At 39.2% G+C, this 20,447-nt stretch overlaps 1 long non-coding RNA gene and 1 pseudogene across 1 annotated transcript in view; one reads left to right on the forward strand and one right to left on the reverse strand.

Moving 5' to 3' along the window:
- Positions 1-20,447, forward strand: part of LOC150013087 (uncharacterized) — a 175,641-nt gene that overhangs the window by 121,899 nt on the left and 33,295 nt on the right. Inside the window, exons 3-4 of the long non-coding RNA XR_016510798.1 lie at positions 355-493; positions 15,975-16,081. This is a non-coding gene — a long non-coding RNA (uncharacterized LOC150013087). The remainder of the gene's footprint in view (positions 1-354; positions 494-15,974; positions 16,082-20,447) is intronic.
- Positions 13,402-13,915, reverse strand: LOC150013089 (ferritin light chain-like; annotated as a pseudogene).

A 20,447-nucleotide genomic window follows, 5' to 3' on the forward strand; every position in this document is an offset into this window, starting at 1 on the left:
TTGAGGTTTAGAGAGTGACAGTTCCCATTAAGTAAGAGATCTCATCCAAGAAGCGTAAGTACCAAAAACACTTTGGGTAAATAGACAGTGAAGGGCAGACTATACTAAATGTATCTTTGGTTTAAATCTGCACATGGTGGGAATGCATTTAATTTCTGTCTGCCCTGCTGAGCCATGTGTACACAGAGTAAATCAGCCCCTAACTTTTAGGTGCAGTGGTTTAGCTTTAATTAGTAGGCTTGTTCTGCAGGCTTTGATTGTGACAAATGAGATAAAAGCATCACCTGCTGGCAAATGTCACTTAAAACTTCAGGAATTGCGGACTGAACCGAGCCATCTACTTTTCTCCTGCAGGAAGCTAGCAGCAGGAGTTCCTGGGGACTGTACCTGGGGCTGGAGGTGACTGGCTCCTACTGACCCCAGCACCCAGATGGCGAAGAGACCGAGGCCAAGAAGCTATGGAGCCCTGCTTCCTCATGCACGGACAGTTGTGGTACGTAATTTGAAAGTGATAAGACTATTATTTTCAGACTTATACACTGTTTGCTAAAAACTCTAACAGGGAAGGAAATCATTTCATCCACACTAAGGTATAAAAAAGATTTATCATTTCCTCAGAAGTAGTTATTCGTAGGAATTTCTGCTTTAAAAAAACCTATAAGGACATTAATCAACTAGAAAATTTGTTGAGTCTTACACTTTGCTAGGCACTGAGGGGGATATTTTTAAAGTTGATATACAATGGCAGTCTTTTATTTACTCATCCAAGCAATGCTTGATTTGAGTGTATATCACATACCAGGCATCTGCTAGGTACTAGATATTAAAAAAACATAACAAAAAACAACTTAAGATTGGTCCCTTAAGTAGCCTATAGTTCAAGAACTTATTGTCTAGATCAGTGGCATTCAACCAGGGGTGATTTTTTCCCCCCACAAGATATTTGACAATGTCAGGAGAAATATTTGATTGGTGATATGGGGTTGGGGGAATTCGGGGATATTACTAGCATCTGTTCTAAACCAAGTGTGTATTGTTAATGAGTAGGAGCCAGGGATGCTGCTAAACATTCTCCAGTGCACAGGGCAGTCCTCCAGAACACAGAATCATAGGGCCCAAAATGACAATATGCTAAAGTTGAGACACCTGCAGACCCACTGGACTGTTCAGTAAAAAGGGAACACACTCTTCGGGTGTGAATCAGCAAGGCAAGCGTTGAAGCCTCCTCCCGCTTTACCTATACCAGAGGGAGTTGGATAGGGGAGGGTCTCTAGCTGGGGGCCCCATGAGGTGGGGTGTGGTGGCCCTGTCAGAGGAAGGCCAGTGGTTCTAATAGCCGAGGCCAGAGTGCATGTCTCGTTAAATCAGGCTGCTCCAGAGAGATCACCTGAGCCCTCTCTTTATTGCAAGAAGCCAAGTGTTTACAATCAACCCCTGAAACCCACAGTCCTTTCACATAATATTATTAAAAGCCGATAACACTCTTACATATAAACATAGCATTTGCACTGAGGTTGAAACTACTATAAACATTTTGTGTCATGTTACTTATATTTACGTGTTAACTGTAAGTTTAAATGGAAAAAGTGGTCTCACAACCATGCTGTGCAAGATGGCCACTAGCTACCGGTGGCTTTTTTAATTAGTTGAAATTAAATAAAATTAAAAATTCATTCCTCAGTCACACTATCAGATTTAAAGGACTTACTAGCCACATTGCCTACTGGCTACCAAATTGCATAGTGTAGAATTAGAACGTTTCTAGTCTCACAATTTCATTGGATAGTACTCTCTTACACGCCATTCTATGGAGCCTCCCCAGTATGCTGTTATTGCTATTTAAAAAAAAAAATTGTTTCCTAGCAGCTGAGGCACCAGGGCAAATGTTTTGCATGATCTCATTATCATTGTCTATTTAAAAGACACAAATATGTTCTGCTGTGTGGGAAACCATCTATTGTCAGACATGGAATTTTGTGAAGGGTAATGGATGTTGAGTAGTGTATCAGATGATTGAAATTGATTTACCAGAAGGTAAAACAATATAAAATTCAAGTAGATAACCCCTATAAGGTATTTCTGATCTAAGTTAAATGTGTATTTTTAAATATTAATTCCATTAAGATATATCAGCAGGGAATTAAGATATGTGACCTAAATATGTTTCTTTCTAGTAATTGAGTTTAATAGTGAAGTAGCGTTTAGTGTATCTCAGCTGAGGATGGAGTGGGATGAGAGGAGGCAGGGAGAAGCAGAATGACCTGGGGTGCTCTTGCAAAATGCATAGGTTGCCCCACATAATGTTTGTCAGAATAATGCTATGAGTGGGAAAGGTCTTGCACGTGTATATTTTGAATGCGTTCCCTATATAATTCCATTGTAGCTGATTCAGGTGACTATTGTTTAGAGATATGTGAAGGAAATTTAGTATGCCTCTTCTCCATTGTTTGATGGGAAAGGGAGTGTAGCTTAAAAAAGATACCTGAGCCCCACCTCCAGCTATGATTTCTTACACCTTGGGTGGTCCCACCTATGCACTCAGTTCTCTCTCACTGCCTCTTTCAAATGACCCACTGGTTGTTCCCATCCACCTTTCCCTTTAGGTCATTGAGAATGATTGACTGGGTTTAGAACAACTGCCTCAGGCATTTCTTCCACAATATCAGGTGTCTCTAGCAAACATTTGCAAGGGATCACAGTCCCTTTTTGGATGCATTTTCAGATAAGTGCCCAAAATGATGATATTGTGTGCTGCTAATCAGCGGATGTGTCACATGCACAGAGGATGCACTAGCTAAAAAGGACATTCAGCTGAGAAAATTCAGGAGCCCCCTTTGTATTTTTTTAAGTATATTTTATTGATTATGTTGTTACAATAGTCCGATTTTTTTCCCCCCTTTGCTCCCCTCTGCCCAGTATCCACCTTCCCTCCAGCAATCCCCCCCACCCCCCAGTTCATGTCCATAGGTTGTACATATAAATTCTTCGGCTTCACCCTTTCCTATATTATTCCTACTTTACCCCTGTCTATTTTGTATTTACCAATTATGCTTCTTAATCCCTGCACCATTTCCCCATTTCTGTTCCTCCCCACTCCCAGCTGATAACCCTCCATATGATCCCCATACCTATGATTCTGTTCCTATTCTGGTTTGCTTAGTTGGATTTTGTTCTTATTTTTTAGATTCAGTTGTTGATAATTGTAAGTTTGTTGTCATTTTAATGTTCATAATTTTGATCTTCTTTTTCTTAAGTAACTCCCATTGACATTTCATATTATAGCTTGGTGATGATGAGCTCCTTTAGCTTTACCTTGTCTGGGAAGCACTTGGTCTGCCCTTCCATTCTAAATGATAGCTTTGCTGAATAGAGTAATCTTGGTTGTAAGTCCTTGCTTTTCATCACATTGAATATTTCTTGCCAGTCCCTTCTTGCCTGCAAAGTTTCTTTTAAGAAATCAGCTGTTAGTCTTATAGGCACCCCTTTGTAGGTAACTCTCTGCTTTTCTCTTGCTACTTTTAAGATTTCTCTTTATCTTTCATCTTTGGCATTTTAATCATGATGTGTCTTGGTGTGGTTCTTTTTGGGTCTAGCTTGTTTGGGACTCTCTGTGCTGCCTGGACTTGTATGTCTATTTCCTTCACCAAATATGGGGAGTTTTTCTTCATTATTTTATCACATAAGTTTTCAATTTCTTGCTCTTCCTTTTCTCCTTCTGGCACCCCTATGGTTTGGATGTTGGCATGTTTAAAGTTGTCCCAGAGGTTCCTAAGCCTATCCTCATTTTTTTTCAATTATTGTTTCCTCATTCTGTACTGGTTGACTGTTGTTTTCCTGATATGTTCCAAATCATTGATTTGAACCCCAGTTTCCTTCCCTTTGCCATAGGTTTGGTGTGGATTTTACTTCATTTCATTTAGTATAGCCTTCACTTCTTTTCTTATGTGTTTGCCATACTTAAGCATATCTGTCAAGCCTGTGATCATCTTTATCATCAGTATTTTGAACTCTGCATCTGTTAGGTTGGCTATCTCCTCATTGCTTAGTTCTCCCACTGGAACCTTGAATCCATTCCCCCTTTTGGGCCATACTTCTCTGTCTCCTCAAATTAACAGGCTCATGTTTTGTTTGCCTCTGAGTCTTAGGCAGAGCTATCACTCCTGCTATGTTGTAAGGAGTGGAGCCTTAGGTTTTCTCATCAGTAGAGGGCGACCTGTTTCACCATGTTGTGGTGCTGTATGTGGGGGAGGGATCAGAGAAAGAGCAATGTTGCTTGCTCAGCACTTGCCCCTTTTCCAAGCACTTCTCCCACTTTGTATGGGCCTGGTGCCTCTCTAGCTGTTTCCCTGGATGTTGTTTCCAGAGTGGGTGGGTCTGAGGATGTTCTAGAACTGTGGAGGTCCTTTAAACAAACAGACTCTGCTGAGAGACCGGCAGTTTCTTCCTCTGCCCCAACCCCCACTAGTTTGCACAATCAGAAGCAATGAGGCTTAATTTTCCCTGGTTGGGATTGTGACCTGCATGGTCTGGTCTGGTGCTGGGAGTGCTTCCCAGTGTCCCTCTCAACTTTTTAAAATGTGTGACTATGCTTTCTGCCTGCCCACCGCTGCCACCACACCATGTCCTCTCTGCCCTCATTCCACCCCTCCTACCTGTTTGGATGAGTATTTCTTCTTTATATCTTTGTTTGTTGGACTTCCGTGTAGCTCAATTTACTGGAACTTCTGGTTGTCTCTAGTTTTGAGGTTGTATTCCTTCTTAGTTGTGGAAGGAGACACAGCATGTTTATCTCCCCCTTTGTATTTTTTGCTCAACTTGAAGGGTATCCCACTTCACAGAAAGGTGTTCCAAGGGTGTGTGAGCAGGGCTAAAAATATTCTCCAAAAAGGACCTTAAGAAACCCTTGGATAACTGCTCTGGTTGAGATTTCAGAGTTTAGCCATAGGGTGTGGCTCATTTTTGTTAATATTAGAAAGCTATTACTGTCCATCAGATTGATAGCTAGCTCTGATGATGTATAAAAATCTTCAACACTATCACCCCCCCACCACCACCAATTGTCCTTTAAACTCTAATTTAATACCATATTTTCAAGGCATATTAGCCCTGAATGGACCTGCTTGTTTTTCACTTTTGTTTTTTCTGTTAATGAATTTAGAATAGCCCTACTACATTCTGCATTTTCTTCATCCCTGGTTTCAAATTTTCTCCTTAGAAATTTAGTTTTCCCTATGATATGTAAAATGCTGATCACTGGGGAACTTGAAAAGCATGAGGTGGATTCATATAATTGGGGAACCATCCAGAATTTAAGTCCTTTTGGTGGCACACTGTACAATGTATTGCATAAGCAAGCGCATCCTACCTCCCCCAGCAAATGTGCAGTCCTAGCTTCCTACTTCTATTTAGAGCAGCAGGATTGGTTGGTTGTGAAGGTGACAAAAAAGGATGAAACTGAGGAGACTAAAGCAAATTCTAAATTAATAGTTTAAATTTCATCTCTAAAATACCTTTGTGAATGTTTCTCCTGTGAGTCTCCCTTGTGCTTGGGATGTCAGAGCTGTGAAATACCCTATGATTATGAAAGCTAGTTAGGATTTGTCTTCTCTAAATTATCCATCTACAGGGGAAGGAGAATCTTAAAGCCATGAATAGTTTTGGCTTAAAAAATTTGCTCATCTTTCAAAAGGAAGAAGGAAAGAGGGAGAAATAACTCTAGAGTGGCCCACTGGAACCTGCATCATTTATTGGCAAACACTAACTACCTGTTGTGTGCCAGAAACTGTAGTACAGTGTGCTGGTGTGGCATGATAAAAATTTTATGTATATATGTAGGGATGTTTAAAGTGTGCATGTGTATTTTTTTGTCCAAGTTCCTGGCACAGAGCTCCTAAAATTCTTGGAACTTCCAATGTCTTTTGTATTCTAATGAGGTTATTATATATAGATGGGGTTCTTAGGCCACTTCAGGATGTGGGGCTGATCACCAGAGAAACCAACCATGTGATTGAGAATTAGAACTAACAGCTCCACTTCCAGCTTCTGGGGAGAAGCAAGGGACTGGGACATGAGTGAATTATGCCTACATAATGAGGCTTCCATAAGAACTCTGAAACAATGAGGCCAAGGGAGCTTTCAGGTTGTACACACGTTGATATGTTGGGAGGGTGCCACACTCAGGGCGTGAGAGCTCTGTGCCCTCCTTGCCCCCGTACCTTGTTCTATGCATCTCCTTCATTTGTCTGTTCCTGAGATGTATCCTTTATAATAAAACTGTAATAGAAAGTAGAGAGCTTTGCTGAGTTCTAGTCACTCTAGCAAATAATTGAACTTGAGTGGGAGTTGCAGGAATCTCCAGATTTGTAGTCAGTTGGGCAGAAGTGTGAGTCCCCTGGGGACCCCATTTGTGGCTGGTGTCTAAAGTGAGAACAAGCCTTTAACTTGTGCAGTCCATGCTAACTCTGGGTAGTTAATGTTGCATTGAATTGGATTCATAGACACCCAGTTTGGTGTCAGAGAATTGGAAAGTTGATTGGTGTTGGACAATGTATCTGGGGATAAAACGCTGTACAAGAGCATGGATGTTTCTGCTCTTATAATGCTTATAAATATCTCAGTGAGTTGTTGGTTATTTAGCACTGTGCTCTATATCACTCAATTGTCCCTCTAGATCTACTTACCTTGTTAACCCTTATGGACCCCATCCATGGGCACCCTGCTCTCTTTCTCTGGTTGGATCTGACCAACGGGAGCTCTGGCAGGAAACTGAAGGGAAGGAGATGAGTATTTATTGCCCTTACTCAGTGGGAAAACACTGAGCAATGTCTCTAGGTGGAATATCACTACGCCTTTCAAGGCAGTCTTCTTTACATGGCTCTCTCTTTTCTTTCTGTTCACCGCTCTTCCTCCTTGTCTCTTTGTGCCAAAGGTGGTAACAAGGTTGTGGGTTCAATCTCCAGTCAAAGCATATACAAGAATAAACCAATGAATGCATAAATAAGTGGTACAACAACCTGATGTTTTTAGCACTGGCTCAGTTGGGGAGAGCATTGTCCCAATATGCCATGGGTGGTGACAGTGCTGCAGCTCCCAACCCTGGGTTATTGCCCACTGTCCCTGTGGTTTTATTGTACCCTGAGTATACTTTTGTAAAAAGTTCCCTAGTAAATAAACCTTCTTTGAATTATCCTGGTTTGTGTGTTCCATCTTACTGGGACCCTGACTAACACAAGCTCTGTGCATTTAAATGTTGGAATGATGCTTACCAAGTATGTTGATTTTTGTTTTAATATAGTTGATGTTAAGCTAGCCATTTAGCTGCTTATGAAGGTGACCCTCACACTGCTTCTTAGCAATGATAGAATTATATGACAGAATAAAATACTTATCTTCACATTTCCTTTGGCAGAAGAATATACATTCAATGAGGTAAAGAGAAGGGGATAGAACATTGGTTCTGCTTTATAGCATTTAGAATTGCAATTTCAGTTGCCAAAATGCTCATTACCCATTAGGATTCTGGCATTAATACTATATTCCAGGCTTTGAAGATGCATTAATAGCCTAGGATTTATACCAAGATGATACAAACTGAGAAGAGGTTGATAAATGTTGCAAAAATCATGGTTATTAACCATTTTATTGGTGAGATGAAACAGGATAGTAGCACTCAGTAGTTCAATAGTTGTGTCTGAAACATATTTCCTTTCATGATAAACATTTAAGAGAGAGAGAGAGAGAGATCTCAGAAATGGGTTGTGAAGAGAGCACAAAATGTGTGCTTTTATTTACAGAGGCTCTGTTATTGGGAACCATGCCATGAAACTTACATTTGTTATTGATCTTTTCAACTGAGTCCACCCCAACACCTCCCTTAGAATCTATTATAAGCCAATTTTTCCAAATGATGAATTTCTTATAACAAGATATAAATTTATAAGTTTGTGACCTTACATAGGAGTTACTTTGAGCCTCCTTCCTTCCTTATTTTGCTTCCCGAAGTCATTATTGAAATATAAATTAGAATGGCCAGACAGGGTTATCAAAGATGGCTTCCAATCCATTGATCTGTAGATAAGAGGGAAAGCTTTTCTCAGAAGATGGTGTATGTTTACATCTCAGGAGAATTGGTGAGAGGCTACCTTCATCCTTGATCATTAACTTTTAGATATAAAAGCAATTTCAAAGGTCATTTCCCCCTTCATGCTGTGGATGAGGAAATAGACCCAGAGATATTAGAAGACCTACCCAAGAGCACAGCCTTTTTGTCAGGGCTTCCATAATAAAGTACCACAGACTGAGTGCCTTAAACAACAGAAATGTATTGTCTTACTGTTCTGGATGCTAGAAGTTCAGAATCAAGATGTTGGCAGGGTTGGTTCCTTCTGAGGAACGTGAGGGAAGAATCCCTTCTAGGCCTTGGTTTGCAAGTCGCTGTCTTCTCCTTGTGCCTATTCAATATATCATCCTCTCTCTATGTATGTCTCTGTCCACAGTTTTTCTTCTTTAAGGACACCAGTCATCTTGGATTAGGCCCCACCCTAATGACCTCATTTTAACTTGATTACCTTCATAAAGACCCTATCTCCGAATGAAGTCACATGATAAGAAACTGAGGGTTGGAATTGCAAAATATGAATTTTGGGGAGGACACAATTCAGTTCATAACAACAGTTGTCCAAACGCTGATTAGAATCTTGGTCTTCTGATTCCCTTGTTAGTTTTTCTTTTCTATTAGACCATGTGGCTTTTAATATTCTTATTTCTATTGCTACAGAGAAGACCATTTCCTTTCTCACAGAGATAGTATATAGGGGTTTTCTAGAACATTTCAAGTGATTCAATTTAGGAGAACTTAGGGTCAAAGTAAACTTAAGGGAATAAGCATCCTTATTTAATATAGACTGAAAATATTCATCTTGGGGATAAGGATAAACAATAAAGTTTTTATTTTTAAATGGCTGATGATGTTGAACCTTTAGAGTTAGCGGTGAAGTTCTCCTAGACTTATTACATAAACTGCAGTTTTAAGTTATTAAATTGTGATAATAAATGAGTTGTTCCAGTTATTTTCCTCTTTGACTTAGATTTCTCTGTCCCTGGGGAAAAAAAGCCTTCCAGGGAAGCAAGGTTTACTTCTAGATGTCCTATGAATGAAGCTTTGGCCAAACTATTGCCAATCTTGACATTTAATTCTCCTAAAATATTTTTTTCAGTGTAGGTACGCTTAAACCATATAAAGGTTATAAAGTTGCCTACTTGGTGCCAGATATCTTAGGGAAATGTTTGTACATTGGGAGGCAGGGTATTCTGTTATGTTGCACCAAGTGGTCTTTTAGAGAAGGTGAAGCTAAACAAGACAAATAAATTTTTATGTATCATGTGACTGAGGTCAATGTGACTTGCTCACCCTTGCATTGATGAAATTGCTTTGATTAAGGCTGGAACAGAAGAAAAATAATAGGGTGTTCAACCTTCAGCAGTGACCTCCTTCTCCTTCTCATATGGTCTATCAAGCTGTTTTTGAAGGAGGAGAAACTGATCATCAGAGAAGTGACATGATCAGCTCAAGATCACAGGTGCGCTCCCTCCTAGCTCAATGTGCTTTCCATCCAGGACAATGCTGTGATGCAGAACTCAGGAGCAGGGGACTAAGGGGTGACCCTAACTATCCAGTGACATTCACTAGGGGTACACATGTGGACATGGCCTACTTCACCAAGTCACAGAATGTGCCTTCTAATACTTAAAAGAGGTAGTAGTTTCTAGGCTTTAACCCCTGCACCCTTCCCCCAAGCAGTGCTTCCCAAAACAGCTCTTTATCACCAGCCTTTCAATATACACCAAGGAAAAGTATTTGTGGGTAAACAAATTCGGAAAATGCCACACACGAAATTCCTCTCTTAGCTATTCATTATGCATGTTGGAATATTAAACACTTGGCAATGTCTTGCAATGAAGACATGTAACTTTCTTTAATCAAGTGTTTGTAATATGTCACATGATCAGGGAACCATTTGTTCACATGAAACATGTAAGTTGCAAGAAACATATTTTGAAAAGGCCTGTCTAAAATTTGCATAAATTGAAGAGGTATATACATTGAAAAAGAACATAGAGCAAGTTCACGGTTGCCTGAGGAGGAGATCTTCAGTGTTACCCCTACAGAATACTTGAGTGACTATCCTTAAAATCTCTCACTAATTATCCACTGTGGCTAAACTGGACTGACCAGGCTTTTCACTCATTAGGATCTTGCTTAGTTGTAGGGATGTAGGTGGCCATGTGTATGTGTGTGTCCTGAAAAATTAGGGGGCTTAAAAAAGAAAAATGTACTGGGCTAATAATCAGAAGGCATGATATACTTTTGTCTTTGTCATAGATCCATGATGTGACATAACAGTTCCATTCCTTCACTAGTTAGTATGGCTGTTATTGAACAATCCCCCATTCTTCTGTCACAAGGCAGGCCTTAGCACCCAGGACACATCTCTGTATACTTGGGACCTCAGCAAATACTGTCTGAAGATGAAGGGGAGGAAGAAGTTGTCAGGCTGATGACATAATGTCTCAGTGTTTGGGTCACCTAGGGAGGAACAGAGTGTTTGGTACAAAACAATTGTTCCTGAAGGAGGTGTGGCTGGATTGTCTGACACTCTGCAGCACAACCTGCTTGTCCATGTAGAATGTTGATAGTTAGATGCTCATATAACAGAGACCCTTTAGCTTTAAATAAGAGAATCTAACTTGAGCTAGCTTAAGAAAAAGAGGATAATATATTGTGAAAATGTATTAGCATATCATGGAATTTAAACAATTTGCACAACGAAATCTTAAAGTTTAAAAACATGACAGCTCAGGAATCTGCTCTCAGTTTCTGTAAGCTTCAGCTCTAACTTTGGGTCACATGTCTATTCTAGTTCATGTAGTTATGACACATCTGTTTATTGAGGAGAGTGTGACAATACCTTGATCTCAAGATAAAAAAAGTCCTGCCCTGGCTGGTGTGTCTCAGTGGATTGGCCTGCAGACCAAAAGGTTGCCAGTTCAATTCCCAGTCAGAGCACATCCCTGGGTTGTGGTCCAGATCCCCAGCTGGGAAAATGCAGGAGGCAACCAATTGATTTTTCCCTCTTTTTCTTCCTCCTCTTCTCTTTCTCTAAAAATAAATAAAATCTTTTTTTAAAAAGCTTTACAAAAAAGAACAATAGGTCCTTTCTCAAACCCCAGAGAATAAATTGTAACAATCTAAAGCAATGTAGTAATTTTATTTTCTTTGTCAGTAATTGGTGTAGGGGTGGCCACGTGATGCATTACTAATGTAGGAGATATAAATAGAAGGTGGCTGGATATGGGCTCTAGGAAAACTTGTGTTCTCCCAATAAAAAGAAACAACAAATTTACCTGGCATGCCTCTTCTTTTACTTTTTTTTTTTTTTTCTCTGGAATTCAAAGAAATTGAATTGATGCCTGGCAGGGCAGCAGCCATTGTGTGACCATGATATGACAAGCACCATATGATGGTTGTGTGCTAGGAACAGAGCGTGCAGAGGAGAAAGAGCCCGGATCCCTCTCTGGTTGAGCTGCCATGCTAACATGGAATTCCTCACCCCCTGATCTGTTCTTATTTGAGAAAAATAGCTTATTTGTTGAAATCACAGTGCACTGTGATAGGTGATTTTTATTGTTATTTGAAACCAAATTCATTCCTCAATGAAAAAGTTATGTAGTATAAATATAGCTGTCAGGAGCCAATTCCTATGGGTCAAGGAGAGTCAGATCTTTAATGGGGGAGTGAACAGGGCATGGCCTGTGAAATGGTGGGATATTCAGTGTCTATGGAAGCTGCCCTGAAGCTTTGAAATCTCACCACTTCTACTACACATGAGTCCTAGATAGAATTTATCAACTCATTAACAAATTAATTAATTTTACTAATTTGTATTGATTCCTCATTATCTACTAGATATTTTTCTAGGTGACGGGGATAGAGATAGAGATGATGTTAGCTCTCATTAACATTCTAAAGAGAAAGTAGACAATAAACCAGAAAAATAAATGAACAGAATCATTTCAGATAATAAGTTCTTTATAAAACATAGAATGGAGTGTTGTGATAGAGTCATAGGAGGGTGTATGCACTGAAGCCTAAGGAAGTGATATTTCAAATGAAATTTGAGTTGCAGAAAGGAGCCAGCTGTGTGAGGCCTGAAAGCCAAGCTTTTGCAAGAGAGTGACCAGGGCAGAGGCCCCAGGCCGGAGTGAGCACAGCCTGCTAGAGATGCAGAATGAGTCATTAATGGGCGTCCACTGCACAGTGATTTGGGAGGCCACCCACGCTCATCTCATTGCATCCGTTCCAGCCCCAGGCATTATGATGGATCGTGAGGCTGCAGACATGGTACATGTTGCATATGTGACTTTTCTTATTTCCTGCTTCAGCCTGTCAGAAAACCAGGGCATGGGATGGCTGTGGGAGGGTCTACGTAGTAGACTGTGATCAGAGATCCTGATCATCTCCTCTCCTTTGAGAATGGACCTGTCATTCTCAGCCACATCCCTGGGCTCCCCAGGGGCTTGCTTCCCTTGGAATGGGGTCAGCTCTATTCTGGAGGGACTGGTAAAGCCTTCAGCTGAAACACAGCTGCTTCAGGACCACACTCGAATCTCTTTCTCAAGTTACAGTTGTCACATTTCATGTGTCTTGCTGTGAAAAGACCAACGCAGAGAGGCAGGAAACCTGGAGGGCTCTTGGTTCTGGCTCCCAACTTGCTATAGCTGGTCATACCTGAATCATTTTCAAGTGACGCTTATCACTGAAGCAGTGACATGAGATCACAGAGCTGGAAGCTCCCACTAAGTTCATCTTATCCTGCATTACCCCCAACAAACCTGTTGGAATGCCAGCATCCCTACTTTAAGTAGGCTGCTTGCTAAACCAGATGTCTACCTACTTTAAGAGAGAATCCAGTTATCTTTTCTCTTAACACTTGAACTTGGGGGCAATTAGAACCACTATAACCATATCTGTGGGCTGCTATATTTCCTTTGCGGTCCTGTGTGCTTGGTGGGACCCTGGGAATGTGATGATTGTTTACCTTAGAAGAATAGGGTTACTTGGCAATACAAAACCTAAACTACTATTTTGAGATCCCAGTTAAGTTCTCCTAGATCTGGGACAAAACAATCAGAAAATATCAAAGTTACTCCTCTTTTTTTTCTTTTTTTTTCTTTTGGCTGCAAAAAGCTTTATTGTTTGCATTTGATCCAATGGATGGGAGAGGGCTCCAGGGTGGTTAAAGGGATGTCTAGTCGTTTCAGGGAGAGGCTCAGGCAAAAGGCAGATGCCAGGGAAATGCAGAGGGACCCCTCAAAGGCGTCTGGGCTCCAAAGGCTTCCTTCCTAGTAATGCTTCAGGGTGAGCCTTTTGAAGAGACCCTCACCCATCCCAGCCTGGGGGCCGGCCAGCCGGCAGATGTTAGTCAGGTGGTCGCCCACCTTCTTGATGATCTTTACCTCCTCATCCAGGAAATGGTTCTCCAGGAAGTCACAGAGATAAGGGTCTGTGTGGGCAGAACCCAGGGCATGCAGATCCAAAAGGGCCTGGTTCAGGTTCTTCTCCAAGGCCAAGGCGGCTTCCATAGTGTCCTGGGTTTTACCCCACTCATCTTGAGGAGGCTTCACCATGTCCTGGAAGAGAATGTGGCCACCACACTGGTTTTGCAGCTTTAAGAGACGCTCGGTGCCCTCGTGCTTCTCCTTGGCCAACTCTCAGAAAAAGTGGCCCATGCCCTGCAGAGTCGAAAAAGAAGCCCAGTGAAAGGTAGGTGTAGGAGGCCCGCAGCTGCAGGTTGGCCAGGCAGTTGATGGCAGCTTCCACCTTGGTGGAATAATTCTGACGAACTTGGGAGGTCATGGTCGTTTGGCAATGAAGATTTAAGGTAAAAAAAAACAAACGAACAAAAAAAGAAAAACCGGTGTTGGCTGGTCTCAGAGGCTGAGGATCGCTGAGGTGGTTCCAAAGATGGTGACTAAAAAAGATGTTGGAGGATACTTGGAAAGAAAGTGCAACCCTAGGTCTGTTCTGTCCAAACCCTGTTGAAGCAAGGGACAGATCCCAGGATCATGGAGGGTACTGTCAAAGTTACTCTTCTTAAAGATGGAAATTTAAACAAAAATGAAAAGTGATTTGACCAAGGTTAATAATACTAAATGCAAAGGAAGGCTCTTTGGGATCTGCATGGTCTTGAATGGATGTTTCTAGTACTTTGTTGTAATGTTCTACTTTGACTTACGAAACAAAGAAAAAACTCTCGTGTGTCCATAGTGAGTACAAAGTTCTCTGTGCCTCTATCTGTCTTGACTCTCTCCATTTTAAGTAGTAGGCATTCTTTCTTATGTCATGGGAATGATGTGAAATGAAAATGAATCCATTTAATAACTGGCAATACTGAACTCAAGCTTAAGCATTGACTTTTATCTGATATGATTTTCAAGTCCATCTCCACTTTTGATCTCTGAGGACAGAGGGACATAGCAGAATCAGCCATAATTTAGGTGGGGTAGGATACACAGGAGCCCTGTAAAAGATGTTCTAGGTTGCTAGGAGTTCTGAGGAAAGGATTCTGACTTTTAGTGAACCATCCTCACCTTCACCAGCATGTGAACATTTCCCTCTTACAGCTTCTGTATCGGAAGCAGAGGTCCCATGGTCCTAACATAACTTGGTGCTGTCATCTCAATAGCTGCCTCCACTTATTTTAAATACTGTCTCCCAGACATAGTGTGGCATGTAAAAGCCCAGTCTGTGAGAAGCAACTGGCTGGCTCAGATTCCTGGCTCTACCACTTCTTCCTGGGTACCTGATGTGTATGACTTAACCTTCCTGTATCTCAGTTTTGTTTTCTATAAAATGAGGCTAGCAAGAGTAGTTTCCTGAGGACGTGGTTGAGACTAAATGAGGTCATAGATTTATGAGAGTATGTGCTCAATAAATGTTAGTGGTTGCTGCATTTTCTCTTGATATAACAAAAGGAATTCTGTCCTAGAGCTGAGTTTTCTCCAGCAATGCAAAAAGAACATGTTCATAGTTCATATTACTGGTGGGCATTTCAGGGTAAGAAAAAGTATCTGAAATATATAGTTATGAACAGTTTGCTGTGTGACCCCAGAGAATGACCTGTCCCAGGCCCTCTCCTGTAAGGGCCATCTTCATTTTGTCACTGCCTCCTATACCAGAAAGCTTTGGCTCACCCACCTGAGGGGCTAAAGCTGACCTGGAAGTTATGCTTCAAGAAGAAAAAGAAGCTCCTCTTCTGTAACTTAAGGAGTATGAAATATGCAGTGCTAAAAACAACTCTCCTGAATTTTTCCAAAGTTCAGTAAATCTCTTTGCATGAGGGTCTCCTGTCACTGCCAAAGTATCATTTGTCTCGTTGTTTTTGTTATAAGACAGACAAGGAAAAAGTCAATGAACTCCCTCCCATTGGATTGCGCACTTGTGCTTAAAGGCTATTAAAGCGCTACTATTTCAATTTCTGCACATCTAAAGTATACCCCATGTTTGTTGTTTTATGGTTTCTTAGCAATAGTCTGACTTTAATTTGATCACTTCCTGTGAGTTTGTCTATTTCCTCATGCAAAGCTGATTCTCCTCCCCCGCCGCCCCCATCGCTCTCTCTCTCCCCACCGCTCTCTCTCTCCCCACCGCCCTTATACTTCTTGCATGGTTAGATCATCTCTCTCTCCAGTAACCTTTCAGTGGCTCAGCATTTTGCTGCATGGAGTGAGCGAGGTTGGAAACAGAGCCAAGTGACAAACTGTGAAACAACAGCTCAGCCTTACAGAGCAAGTGTGCTTTGTGCTATTTCTGGCCAGAGCAGATGTGGCCTGGTGGTCTTTGGGGAACAATATCTTTCAAGTAAAATTAAATTACTAAGATTAGGACCAAAATGATGCCAATCCTTTATTTTCAGACAGATCATGAACTGGAGGCATGTGGAAAGAAGACGGGATTGAAACTCAGTCAGAATCCTGTTCTGGGTTTCTTCCAGATTACTCTCAATCACCCACCTGGTCTCAGGTGAGTACCTGTAACTTACAAAAGAACAATTTTTTAAAAATCAACAACAAAAGAAAGTAGGGAGAATATAATAACAAAACTGTATTGTTGAATTCTCGGGAATCTTAACATTTTGACAAGTTCACTTCAGACCTTGCTGAGTCCTCCAATTTCTCCTTTTTCCCCATTTTCCTTCCTCCCACTCCACAGATAAACACTGCCCTGGATTTGCATGGTTTCCTACTTCTGTATATACATGTATCTTTCAAAAATAGGTTTTAAACCTTTAAATAATGGAAGCACACTGTACATATAATTTTGCAACAGGCTATTTCTGAATTTAGCATTCAAATTCAGCCACATAGCTCTGGTCCATTCATTTTTAACTGCTATGTGGTATAATGTTTCATAAACAGACCACCATATATGTATATTCATTTTTCTGTTGATGAACAATTAGATTGCGTCTTTTAAATTTATTTTTATTTTTTAATTACAGCTGACATACAATGTTATATTAGTTTTCAGTTTATCACTTAGTGATTATACATTTATATACCTGATGCAGTGATCACCCAGGTAAGTCTAGTATCAATTTGACACCATACACACACAGTACAGTATTATTGACTATATTCTCTATGCCATACTTCACATCTCCATTACTATTTTTATAACTGGCAGTGTGTACTTTTTAATCCCTTCACCTTTTCAACACCTCCCCGCCCACCACCTTCTCCCATCTGGCAAATATCAATTTGTTTCTGTTTTGTTTGTTTTTTATATTCCATAAAATTATATGGTATTTGTCTTTGTCTGATTTATTTTACTTGGCATAATACCCTCTGGGTCCATTCATGTTATCACAGTGGCAAGATCTCTTTCTTTTTAAGATTGAGTAATATTCCATTGTGTGTGTATACAAGATATACCACAACTTTACCCAAATGTCTCAAGGTAGTTTTCATATCTTGGTTATAGTAAATAAAGCTGTCATGAACATATGGGTGCATATATCTTTTCAAATTAGTGCTTAAGATTTCTCTGAACAAATAGCCAGAAGTGGACTTGCTGGCTTATATGGTGGTTCAATTTTTAGTATTTTGAGGAATCTCTATGGTTTTCCAAAGTGGTTGCACCAATTAGCAATCCCACCAACAATGCACAAGAGTTCCCTTTTTCCACATCCTAACCAACACTTGTTTGTTGATTTATTGGTGATAGCCATTCTGACAAATGTGAGGTGATAGCTCATTGAGGTTTTAATTAGCACTTCTCTGATGATTAGTGATGTTGAGCATCTTTTCATTCATCTACTGTCCATTTGCATGTCCTCTTTGAAGAAATGTTTGTTCAAGTCCTTGACCCATTTTTTAAATTGAATTATTTTTTCTTTTGATGTTAAGATGTATGAGTACCTTAGATATTTTGAATGTTAACCCCTTATCAGATATATCATTGGTGAATATTTTCTCCCATTTAGTAGGATATTTCTCCCATTTAGTAGATTTTGTTGATTGATTCCTTCACTGTGGAAAAACTTTTTACTTTAAGGTGGTTCCATTAGTTTATTTTTTTGATTACCTTGCCTAAGGAGGCATATCCAAAAATATATATACGTATATATTACTAAGAGTGTTGTCAAACAGTTTACAGCCTATATTTACTTCTATGAATTTTATGGTTTCAGGTCTTATATTTAAGTTGTTAATCCTTGTTGAGCTTATTCTTATATAGGGTATAAGAAAGCTCATTTTCATTCTTTTGTAAGTATCTGTCCAGTTTTCCCAACACCACTTATTGAAGAGACTATCTTTATCCCATTATATGTTCTCACCTCCAACATTAATTGACCAAATAGGCATGGGTTTATTTCTGAGCTCTCTATTGCATTCCATTGATCTATGTGTCTATCTTTATGTATCATGATATTTTATTACTATGGCCTTGTAGTATAGTTTGATATTAGATAGCATGATACCTCTGACTTTGTTCTTTCTCAAGATGCTTTGTCTATTCAGTGTTCTTGTGATTTCATATAAATCTTAGGAACATTTCTTCTAGTTCTGTGAAAAATGCCATTGGTATTTTGATAAGGAGTGCATTGAATCTGTAGATTACTTTGGGTAATCTGGACATTTAAACTGTGTTAATTCTTCTGATTCATGAGCACAGTATATCTTTCCATTTATTTATATCACCTTCAGTTTCTTTCTTTAATGTCATCTTATAGTTTTCCAAGCACAGGGTTTTTATCTCTTTGGTTAAATGTATTTTTAGATATTTTACTCTTATTGATGCAATTTTAAATGGAATTGTTTTCTTAATTCCTCTTTCTGACAGTTTGCTATTGGTGCATAAAACGGAACTGATTTATTAGTATTAAATTTGTATCCTGCTACTTTATTAAATTTATTTATTCTAATAATTTTTGGTGGAATATTTAGGGTTTTCTAGATATAGTGCCATGTCACCTGCAAATAATTACAATTTTACTTCTTTCTTTCCAATTCAGATGCCCTTTATTTCTTTTTCTTTTTCTTTTATCTGATTGCTATGCCTACAACTTCCATTACTATGTTGAATAAAAGTAAAAGTGGACATCCTTGTCTGCTCCTGATCTTAATGAAAAAACTTTCAGCTTTCACTGTTGGGTATGATGTTAGCTGTGGATTTGTAACATATGGCCTTTACTATGTTGAGGTGTGCTCCCTCTAGCCCAACTTTGCTCTCGGGTTTTCTTATTTTATCATGAATGGCTGTTGGATTTTGTTGAATGCTTTTTCTTCATCTGTTGATATGATTATATTATTTTTATCTTCCATTTTGTTTATGTGTGGTGTAACACATCAATTGATTTTTCAGATGTTGAACGAACCTTGCATCCCAGGAATAAATCTCACTTAATTATAGTGTATGAATCTTTCTTGTAGTGTCTTTCTCTGGTTTTAGTATCAAAGTAATGCTAACCTCGTAAAATGAGTTTAGGAGTCTTTCCTTCTATTCAATTTTTTGAAATATTTGAGAATAGGTATGTTCTTATTTGAATATTTGGTAAAATTTACCAGTGAAGCCATCTCTTCCAGGGTTTTTGTCTGTTGGGAGTTTTTTGTTTACTGATTTGATTTTATTTGTTATAGGTCTGTTCTTCCTAATCAGGTTTCTTCCTAATATAGCCTTGGAAAATTGTATGTTTCTAGAAAGTTATCCATTTCTTTCAGGCTGTTCAATTTTTAGGCATCTAATTGTTCATAGTGTTTTCTTATTATTTGTATTTCTGTGGTGTTGATTGTCACTTCTCCACTTTCACTTTTGGTTTTATTTATTTGGGTCCTTTCTTTTTCTTGATGAGTCTGGTTAAAGGTTTATAAATTATCTTTTTGAAGAACCAGCTCTTGGTTACATTGCTTTATTGTTTTTTTTTTTAGACTCTATTCTCCTTATTTCTGCTCTGATCTTTGTTAATCTCTTTCTTCTGCTTACTTTGGGCTTTGTTTATTTTTCTCTTTCTAGTTCCTTTAGGTATATGGTTTATTCGGGATTTTTCTTTTTTCATGATGTAGGCCTGTGTTGCTATAGTTTTCCTCTTAGAACTGCTTTGGCTGTGTCCTAAGAATTTGGGATCATTTTGTTTTTATTTTCATTTGTCTCAAGATATGTTTTGATTTTTTCCTTTATCTCATTTTTAACCCATTTATTGTTTAGTAGCATGCTATTTAGCCTGCATGTGGTTTTTGTTTTTTTCCAGTATTTTAAAATTTATTGAGACTTGTTTTGTAACCTTACACAGTCTATTTGAGAAAATGTTCCATGTGCACTTTAGGAAAAAAAAATGTATATTCTATTGCTTTGGGGTGAAATGCTCTAAAAATATCAATGAAAGCTATCTGGTCTAACTGATGTGTCATTTGAGGCCAGTGTTTCCATGTTGATTTTGTGGGTGATCTACTCATTGATGTCAATGGAGCATTAAAGTCCTCCACTATGACTGTGTTGTCAGTCTCTCCCTTTATGTTTGTCAATGTTTATATTTAGGTGCTCCTCTGTGAGGTGAGTAGATGTTTATGAGAGTTGTGTCCTCTTACTGGATTTATCCCTTTATTATTAAGAAATGCCTTTCTTTGTCTCTTGCTAGCCCTTCTTTTAAAGTCAGCCTTGTCTGATATATGTATTGCTACCCCAACTTTTTTTGTGTGTTTCCATTTGTATAAAATATATTTTTCCATCCTTTCATTTTTAGTCTCTGTGTGTCTTTTGATCAGAAGTAGGTTTCTTATAGCCAGCATATGTATGGATCTTGTTTTTTAAATCTATTCAGCCACCCTATATTTTTGATTAAAGCATTTAGTCCATTTACATTGAAAGTGAATATTGATAGGTACATAGT

Source organism: Furipterus horrens, unplaced genomic scaffold (assembly GCF_987537825.1).
Source record: "Furipterus horrens unplaced genomic scaffold, mFurHor1.1.pri manual_scaffold_4, whole genome shotgun sequence".
Lineage (NCBI taxonomy): Eukaryota > Metazoa > Chordata > Mammalia > Chiroptera > Furipteridae > Furipterus > Furipterus horrens.